The sequence below is a fragment of the Heterodontus francisci genome, chromosome 28, assembly GCF_036365525.1.
Source record: "Heterodontus francisci isolate sHetFra1 chromosome 28, sHetFra1.hap1, whole genome shotgun sequence".
Taxonomy (NCBI): Eukaryota; Metazoa; Chordata; class Chondrichthyes; order Heterodontiformes; family Heterodontidae; genus Heterodontus; species Heterodontus francisci.
The window spans coordinates 23,936,860-23,947,349 of record NC_090398.1 but is presented as its reverse complement, the minus strand read 5'-3'; the positions used below and the strand labels follow the sequence as shown (position 1 = coordinate 23,947,349).

General features: G+C 41.1%; 1 pseudogene; it reads left to right on the top strand.

The window, feature by feature from the left end:
• The first annotated feature begins 1,553 nt into the window (after positions 1–1,553).
• Positions 1,554–3,378, top strand: LOC137345151 (probable G-protein coupled receptor 139; annotated as a pseudogene).
• The last annotated feature ends 7,112 nt before the right edge of the window (positions 3,379–10,490 follow it).

Sequence of the window (10,490 nt, the reverse complement as noted above, 5' to 3'; positions counted from 1 at the left end):
TATCGCTGGGAGCAGGATAAGCCAGTATAGATATTCGAGGTAATCGGGACTGTTGAGAGGGAAAAGGATAGTGAGGATGGGGCAAATGTAGGCTTAGTAAATTCTCAGATTGAACCTCCAACTATCAGATTAACGAACTCAGAATGGCTAGGAAAATTGGATAACATGCTTTTGCACTTAGAGGCAATATAATGTGAAGAGCTAACCAGGCTTTTCGCAAAATTTAAAAGCGTTTGGAGGGATAAACCGGGTCGCACAACCTTAGCCACACATGACTTGATTATATGGGGAATCGTTCGTTTAAAACAACATCCTTACTGATTAAATCCGCACAAATAGGCCCAAGTGAAAGCAAAAAGCCAGTACATGCTGTAAAACAATTTGATCGAACCTAGTCAAAGTAGCTGGAGTTCACCAATAGTTCTAGTACCTAAACCTGACGGCTCAACCCGATTTTGCATAGACTATAGGAAAGTCAGTGCGGTAACGAAGGCAGACTCCTACACAATTCCACGTTTAGAAGACTGCATCAATAGAGCGGGCACTGCTCGTTTTCTTACCAAGATCCACCTGTTAAAGGGATGGTGGCATGTTCCTTTGACTCCTCAAGCCAAAGAGTTTTCAGCTTTTGTAACACCTGACGGTCTTTATCAGTACCAGGTGATGCCGTTCTGGCGATAAAGTGTCCCAGCCATTTCTCAAATATTAATGAATCACGTGGTAGCCAGTGCTCCCAACTGTGTAGTGTATCTCGATGAAGTACTAATATTCAGTAACACTTGGCAAGAACACTTAAACCAGCTAAACATTATGTTTAAAAGGTTACAAGCCATGGAATTAGTGATTAATCAGGCAAAAAGCGAATTCGGAAAAGCAAGTGTAATTTACCTTGGACACATAGTGGGCAAAGGGCAGGTATTGACAAAAACAGCAAAGGTACGAGCATTAATGGAGTTCCCTATCTATAAATCTAAACGGGAAATAGTGAGGTTTTTAGGGATGTGCGGTTTATACAGTAAATTTGTACAGAATTTTAGTACTGTGGTTGCTCTGTTAATCAATTTGCTACAAAACAAAGAAAACAAAGTGCTATGGTCAGATGAATGCCAGGCAGCTTGTGAAAAGCTAAAGGCAATCTTAACTAATGAACCAGTGTTGGCTTCTCCAAATTTTGCTAAACCCTTTAAAATAGCAATTGATGCCAGCGACCTTGGGTTGGTGCAATCCTATTGCAGGACGACGAATCGGATAGAGAGAAGCCAGTAGGGTACTTTTCAAGAAAAATAAATTGCCATGAAAAGCATTATTCCACTGTAGAAAAAGAAATACTATGACTTTTTTGTCTCTAAAACATGTTGAGCTATATATCCACCAGGACGATAAAAAATCCGAACATACACAGAACATAATTCATTAACGTTTGTGGAAAACTTTAAAAACCGAAATGCTAGAATATTGGGATGGTGCTTGTTGTTGCAACCAAATCATCGAATAATTGTGCATATTTTAGGGGAAAATAATGTTATTGCTGACTTTTTGTCACGAATTTAACCATGTTAATTTATATGGATGGAATTGGTATAAAGGAAATGCTGCAAATTATTAGTAGAGAATGGTGTGTGAATGTAGAAGATGTTCGTGTTTATTTCTAGTTTGTGTTTTGTTGTCATTGTAATGAAATGCATATCGGGCATGGCACTTCATTTCGCCAAGGGTGGTGGTGTCACGGACCTGTGATTATTTTTCTCTTCGAATTAAAAGTAAAGTGTGTCCCTTTAAGACTCTGCTGAAAACAGGGCACGTTTAAGGGAGCGAAGGTTCTGGAATTCCTGAGACTCAGTGTGACACAGTTGTGTTTTGTTACCCTCGGCAACAGCAGGAGAGCAAGAGAGGTCACATGGTAATGTTTACTTCCCAATTCTGGTCACCATATTCCAGTCACGGATGGCAAGGCATTGGGAGCAGCACAGAAACGAGGATCAAAGCAAATCCTGAGCTTCAGGCATTTCAGCTATGAGGAGAAGTGGAAGAGGCTGTGATAGTTAACTTTGGAGAAGTGTTGTCATTGGAAAGATTTTTCAAACATTAATGCTCCTTAGTTAAACCGGTATCGATGGATTTTTTTTTACTTCTTGTCGACATATTAAAAGCTTCATTGAATTCATTTTAATTCAGTTTTACAACTTACCCAGGTGAAATTTGAAACCTCAACATTAGGCTTGTGAATCATTCGGCATTGGCATGCTTCCACTCAAATATTTTAATTCATTATAGATTTTTGTTATTTTTGTCTGCTTACTTTAACTTTGCAGTTCACTAGTAACCTTTATGATGAATCATTTATGTTATTTTTTGTAAAATCCTATTAAACTGCTGTTTTTGCTGTGACTAGACTAAAACGTTCCTGTTTTAATCTTTTATCTTGCAGTTAACTTAGTGGCGATTGTGATTCTGAACCGAGGGAATTGTGGCCTCTCGAAATGCATCACCCGCTACCTGGTGGCAATGTCAACAGCAGATCTTCTGCTTGTCATCATTAACATCATTCTGAATCGAATTAATAACATTTATTTCCCAGTTAATTTCTTGTTCATCACTCCAGTGTGTGCTCTGAGAGCCGTCTTACTTCTTGCAGCTCTGGACTGTTCTGTCTGGTTCACAGTTGCTTTCACATTTGATCGGTTTGTAGCCATTTGCTGTCAGAAGCTAAAACCAAGGTATTGCACCAAGAGAACTGCGGCTGTGGTTATAGTAATTGTGACTGTCATCAGCTGTTTGAGGTCCATTCCCTGGTACTTTCTATTTGTACCTTCAATTATTATTGACAATGTGCCATGGTTTTGCATGCAAGCACCATCTTATTACACGTCAATTTTATGGACAGCGTATGAATGGACTGACAGTGTTCTAACACCGTTGCTTCCAATTGTATTGATTTTGGTGTTCAATGCTCTGACTGTCAGGAATATTATAACGGCAAATCGACTCCGGAGAGGGATCCTTGGTCATCGCAATGGACAGAATCATATTGATCCAGAAATGGAGAACCGAAGGAAATCCATCATTTTGCTGTTTGCTCTGTCCGCCAATTTTATTCTGTTGTGGATGACATATGTTGCACATTCTGTAACCTGGCAAGTTAGAAGCTATAATTATACCGACAAAAATCTAAGTGATCCAATATATATCACTCAGCAATTTGGATTCATGCTACGCCTTCTGAGTTCATGCACCAATACCTGCATTTATGCACTAACCCAAAGTAAATTCAGAGAGGAGTTTAAAAATGGGGTTAAATATCCTTTAGCTCTATTTTTTAAATTATTTAAATAACAATATAAAACTGACCTGCAACAGGAGCTGTATTACCAGTGCTAGATCTCAGTCCAACTTTAGGTTTCATCCCAAAATGTCAATGTACAGTCACGACTAAAAGTACATTTCTATTATTACTTTGACCCACTATTGACAACCGTTTATTCAACTTTGAAGGCCCCGACTTTGGAATCCCCTCCTCAACCCTTTGCTTCTGTGGCTCTGCATCCTCCATTAAGACAAGCATGAACATTCTGCGAACCCAGCTTTTTATCAACCCTGCTCGCACTTCTGCTTTGCCTTGGCATCCATATTTTCTTTCAGATTAGGCCTCTATGAAATGCCGCCAGATTTCTTTTCTAAGTTAAAACATTAGGATTTTGTTTATTCTTATATTTCATTCTGCACCCTTAAAAAATTGCAAAGCATAAGTAGATCATTTACCCCATTAAATCATGCTGGCTTCCTGAAACAGTAATCCACACAACACCATTCTGTTGTTGTTTCCTCACACCATGTACAATGTTTCACTTTTGCTTTTTGTCTTAGCATTCCTCTGCATGGAAATAACTCTCCTTTCATTCTTTTGCTGATAATATTTAGCTATGCCTTCTCAGTTACCAACGAGGCCATGTAATCTCACCAGTACATTAACAAAAACCCTCGCAATCGTGAATATTTTAATCAGATTACCTCTTCGGCTTCTTAGTTCACATGAAAGGATTTGCAACAGAATTCTCACGGCTGTCTGTGTCAATACCGCCAGTCATTTATTTTTTGCTTTTGTTTTCGGATGGTGGTCAACACACTTATGCCCATCTAAACTGAGCATCACTGCAGTCTTAGGTGAAGTGGATCCTCAGTGCTGTTAGGGAGGAGTTCCAAAGATATTGACTCAACAATTTGCAGAATTTGCCCATATATGCTCAGGACACTTGGAAGTAAGTTTGAGGTGATGTCCGAACAATTCAAACTGGGGAGAAATTGCATGAATGCACAGTGTAAATCTGTTTATTTAATTCGTTCTGGAATGTGGGTGTCACTGGCTAGGACAGCATTTATTGCCCATCCTTAATTGCCCTTGAAAAATAGTGTTGAGTTGCTGTCATGAACTGCTGCAGTCCTTGGGGCTGTAGGTACACCAGCACTGCTGATTGGAGGCAAGTTCCAGGATATTGGCCCAGCGACAATGAAGGAACGGCGATATCATTCCAAGCCAGGACGGTGTGTGACTTGGAGGGGAACTTGCAGGTGATGGTGTTCTCATGCATCTGCTTCCCTTGGCCTTCTAGGTGGTAGACGTCGCAGCTTTGCAAGGAGCTGCCAAAGAAGACTTGAAGACTTGCTGCAGGGCATCTTGTGCATGCTACAAACGGCTCCCACTGTGATGGATGGGGTGTCAATCAAGCGAGTTACTTGTCTTGGATGGTGTCGGGTGTCTTGAGTGTTGCTGCACCCATCTAGACAGGTAGAGCATAATTGATCACACTCCTGACCTGTGCCTTGTAGATGGTGGAAAAGCATTGTAAAGACAGGAGGTGATTTACTCCACGCAAAATGACCAACATCTGACCTGCTCTAATAGCCACAGCTACTTATGTGGCTTGTCCATTCAGTTCCTGGTCAATGGTGACCCCAGGATGTTGATAGTGAGGGATTCGCCGATTGAACATTAAGGAATGCTGGTTAGATGCCCTATCTTTTAAGATGGTATTGCCTGGCACTTGTGTGGTGCGAATGTTACTTGTCACTTATCAGTCCAAGCCTGCAGTCTGTAGGTTGTCTCACTTCACAGGTAAAAGGCTAGGTAAGTTCTGGTGATGGTTTTCACCTCTTGGATGGTGTATTGATTCAGGTGACCCCTGCTAGCTCCAATAATTTTGGAAGAGAATGACTCATCTGTGTTCACAGCTGATTAGCACTATGAATCTTCACGAGTGAGCTGAGCCATTGGAGGCTACCAAACCCGCTTGCCTGTCCCTGGGTCATTCTGCATTCAATAAAAATACAACACGCAGAGCAATCACACGCAATGAAGCACCAGAATTGACATAGGTTCAATGCAAAAATAATAATCTCAAAGATGAGGAAGCATGCATAAATGTTTGCAGTAGACCTTAAATCCATCAGTAGACATTTTCCATGTACCATTTAGAGTTGTCTCATGTACAAACATGGGTATGCGTACCACTGTTTGCAAATGACTGGTACAGATTCACACTGCCTCCTCCATATACCAATTGCGAGCCCCTACGAGTCACGTCATCTAGCTCTATCATAGATATACACCGCTTCTCTCTCGCGCTGAATGTGAGCTCCATTTTATACAAATTGGGACAAGAATGGGAACAGGTTAATGAGTTGGAAATCGGCCATGATCATAATGAATGGCGGAGCAGGCTCAAAGAGACGAATGGCCTACTCCTGCTCCTATTTTCTATGTTTCTACGTCGAACATAGAATCTGCCATTACACCCATCTCCTCTGCAGGCTCACACTGCATCCTCTTCATATTAACTTAGCACCCGATTTTATAAATCATGTGACCAAACTTTCAATACATCAACCATCTCTGATGTAGATTTACACTGCCCTGTCGTCACATTATTTGTCCCAGTTTTATAAATAGTTGAACGCAGTCTTAATCAACGCACATGCCATTACATATAGCACCAATATAGATTTGCACGGCACCCTCCTCCATATAACTGTGAGCTCCGTTTTATGACAAAAAAAGCGTGATGGTAATTCTTGAATACAACAGCTGCCATTACATACAGCTCAATTCTACATTCACATTGCCCCATGTCACAATAAGAGTGAGCCCCAGTTTTATAAATCGTATGAGGAAACATTAATCACAACAAATATCTTTGCATCCTGTTCTCGTGTGGATTAACACTGCACCCTCTTCACGTTATATGTTAGCCCCATTTCATGAGTGCTCTGAGGAAACATTGCAAATGACGGTTGAGTCAGCTTTTGGCTCCAGTGTGCATGCAAGCTCTCAACCTCGCACATTAACTGCATGACACCTTTATAAATAGTATGAGGGAATCTGAAACACAACAGGTGACTCTACATTCAGCTGCTGTACAGATTTACATTTCTCCCTCCCCATATTAACTGTGATCCCCAGTTTTATAAATAGTCTGAGGAAACTTTAACCCCAACAGGTGGCATTATGTACAGTTCCTGTGCTGGCTCACATTGCTTCCTCCTGACAACTGTGCCCCAGTTATTAATTAATGAGAAGGAACTTTAAACACAACTTCTGTTATTGCATCAAGCTTCAGTTTTGATTCTTACTGGTACCTCGTACATTAACTGCAAGCCCATTGTTTTTAATTCTGTGAGGAAACTTTAAATACAGTTGGTGTTACCACATGCAGTTGCAGGGCAGATTCACATCGTCCTATCTTCACTTCTGCGGTGGGTGCTAGTTCATATGTAGTCTGGAGGAGCTTTAACACAAGAGGAGCCATTGCATTCAGCTCCAGTGCAGTTTTACACAGCCCCTCCTCAGATTAACGCTAAATTTACGTTTAGCCTTTCTATGAAGAGGAGTGTGGTAGTGATAGGAGACAGAAGAGACAGGGGGATTCAGGGGGATAGATACTGTTCCCAGCTGCTGCCCAGTGCCAGAGTTAAGGACATCTCCTCGTGGCTGGAGATGAACCTGGAGTGGGAGGGGTGGATACAGTTGTCCTGGTCCATGTGGGAAACAATGACATATGGAGAACCAGAAATGATGTTCTACTTAGAGAATTTGAGGAGTTAGGGTCCAAGCTAAAACACAGAGCATCAAAGGTAATTAAATACAGATTGTTACCAGATCCATGTGCAAATTGGCACAGGGTTAAGCAGATTGGAGAAATAAATGCGTGGCGCAAAGAGTGGTGTGGGAAGAAGGGGTTTCGATTCTGGAGGCACTGGCATCAGTACTCAGGGAAGAGACAGCTATTCCTTTGGAATGGGCTTCACTTGAATCGGGCTGGGTCCAGTGTCCCGGCAATCACTTTACTAGGGCTTTGGACAAGGCTTTAGACTAACACAGGGAGGGGGTAAGGGGCGGAGGGTGGTGGTTGAAAATGGGAAGTTTAGAAATCTAAAGGGACAGGTCAGGGCTTCAGAGCAGGAGAGTGATGTGGGTACCTCCCAACAGAATGGGACTGGTATGGACAAAGAATTTAACAAAAATTGTTCATCAGCATATAAAGTCATTGCAGGGAATAGAGGTAAAATAAACATGAAATTAAAGTTCCTTTATCTAAATGCACGAAGCATCTGCAATAAGATATGTGAATTAATGGCATGAATGGAGGTAAATGTAATGTATTAATTGTGACGAAATGTATTCTGCATATAGACTGGGACAATCAAATTGGCAACAGTGGTCTAGAAGATGAGTTTGTAGAGTGTTCTTGTGACAGTTTCTTGGAGCAATGCGGTATAGAATCGACTCGGGACAAAGGCACCATAGATCTTGTATTGTGTCCTGAAGCAGGGTTAATAAACAATAGCGTAGTAAAAGATCCAGGAGTAAATAGTGATCATAATACCATTGAATTTCATGTTAAGTTTGAGAGTGAAACATTTCAATAAAGTACAAAATCTTAAACTTAAACAAAGCCAATTACGAAGGTATGAGGGGAGAACTGGCTAAGGTTAGTTGGGTTTAAAGACAGGAAGGTATGGCGGTAAATGAACAGTGGGAAACATTTAAACAAATAATTTAAAGGGCTCAACAAAAGTATGTTCCGTTGAAAAACAAAAAAAATGTTAAGAAAGACCCATCCGTGGCTTACATTGGAAGTTGAAGAGAGTATTAGATCAATGTTGCAAAAAGTAGCAGCAAGTCTGAAGATTGGGAGTGTTTTTAAATCCAGAAAAGGGCCACCGGAAAGTAGATAAAAAAGGGAAAATGGAATGAGACTAATTTAGCCAGTAATATAGAAACAGATTGCAAGAGCTTTTATGAGTACATAAAAAGGAAAAGAGTAGCTAAAGTAGACAATGGTCCCTTAGAGTCAGAGTCAGGAGAAATCATCATGGGAAATGAGGAAATGGCAGAGTCATTGAACAAACATTGTGCGTCTATATGCCTCTATATATAAATATCTGGTACTGGAAATAAACCCTACAACAACTATTGATCAATCCTGCTACTAATGAGTACACCGAGTATCAAGAGAAAAAAAATAAAAAGAAGAAAAAAGTATTAACCAACCAGTCACTGGCCTGCTTCCTACTGACCTCACACTTGACTTTCTTTATAACCTTTTCAGTCAGATCTGAACCTAAAGACTGGGTGCTCCCTCACAGGCCCGCTCTTCAACAGCCCCCGGCGTCACTGATGCTGCTCACAGGCCTTCCCAATAAGGTACACCCAGTGGGTCACCCTAAACACAAAGTTTTGGTCCCCAAAGGACGGTGAGATCCATCCCAGCTGAAAGGACGTTGTTCCTGTCCTGACCTGGTTAGCATTTCAGCTGGGTCACTGGACTCCGATATTGATCATGAAAGCGCGATAATGTTATCACTCAATTCCAGAAATAAAGAGTGCAATTGTCAGTGCCCCACTGCAGTGCGGACTGAACACCACCCTGGGCATGTCTTAGCTGTGCATTTCCACAGTGTCCCATTGGATAACATTCAATCCCGTACATCCTGCAGAAGCAGCACTGTGGGACCAGCCGGCTGCATTTTGTAACTCTGCTGCTGGGCTTCTGATGCCACAATGGGAGATGATGCTCACTCAGCTCGAGCTGGAAACCGATAAACAGGCAACATAATTAAATTTGGAGCGCCTGTTAAAGGGGAGGGGCAGAAAACCGACGAAGATTGGTCATTAAATGAGAGCGGTAAAGCTTGCAAATTCAAATGTTGACACGTTAATTCTCAGCCTGGTTGTGAATTCCTGCAACAAATCCAGGTGTCTCTTTCCTGTTGAACTGAACTGATTCTGTCACAGCCTGAAACTGTTTAAAGATTAAATTTGAAATAAACAGATTGAAAAACAGTGTAAATACAAGGGAGACTGTGGTTAATATTTCAATAATAATTGCATTACTCGTAAAGGAGACTGAATCGCATTTAAATTATATTTATTACATTGACCAGTGACACAAACACCCATCAGACCCACGCAAGGATCCTGCAGGTCAGTGTGAGGTGGCTGAGAGCAAGGTCATATCAGTCTGTGAAGATGATTGATCTCAGGTTTAGAACTATCAGCGGCCGCCTGTACTGAGAGTGGAGGCGGGATCCTAGGGACAAGAAATTCTAATAATATCAGTTTTATTACCAACAATATGGCTGATACGAGCAATCATTTACGGTGTTGGACATCATTTCTTTTTAACGGCAATATTACCCAGTATGGTGCACAATGTCGTCTGAATAGCAATCGTTCAGCGAGGCACTCTGCTTTCTGTTACTTTGCTAATTTTGCATCCATGTGCTCATGTCCCTTTAATCCCATGGGCTTTAATTTTGCTAACAAGTCTATTATCTGGCACCTTATCAAACGGCTTTTGCCAAATCACGTGCTCAACATCAACTATATCACTTTCTTCAATGTTCTCCGTTACTTCATCAAATAACTAGATGATGTTAGCTAACCACGAATTACTTTTAACAAATGCATAATGTATTTTTATTAGCCCATACTTCTCCAATACCAGTTAATTTTGTCCCGGATTATTGTATCTAAATGTTTCCCCACCTCCGATGTTAGTCTGACTGGCCTGTAGTTGCTGGATTTATCCTCACCCCTGAGTTACAAAGCAATACGAAAAGAAAAACATGTGGAAATTCAAAGATTGCTTATGATATTCAACACAAGATGCTGCAATATAATTTACCCACAGCACAAGATTTTACGTGATCAAACTTATGGCACTTGTGCATCCAGTTCCACTATGAGAAATTTTATATCCTTCTACATAAGACCGCCTTATATGCCCAAATCAATCATTGCATTATGGGATTTCGAGGTTGCCGTTGCTCCCACATGTCATTAATTTTCAAGGTTCCCCAATCCAAGCAGTCAGAAAGTGTCGGGCGTACTGAAAGAGTAATTAGGAGAGCGAAGAGGGGACATGAAAAAACACTGGCAGACAAGATAAAGGAAAGTCCTAAGGCATTTTGTAAGTATATTAAGAGCAACAGGA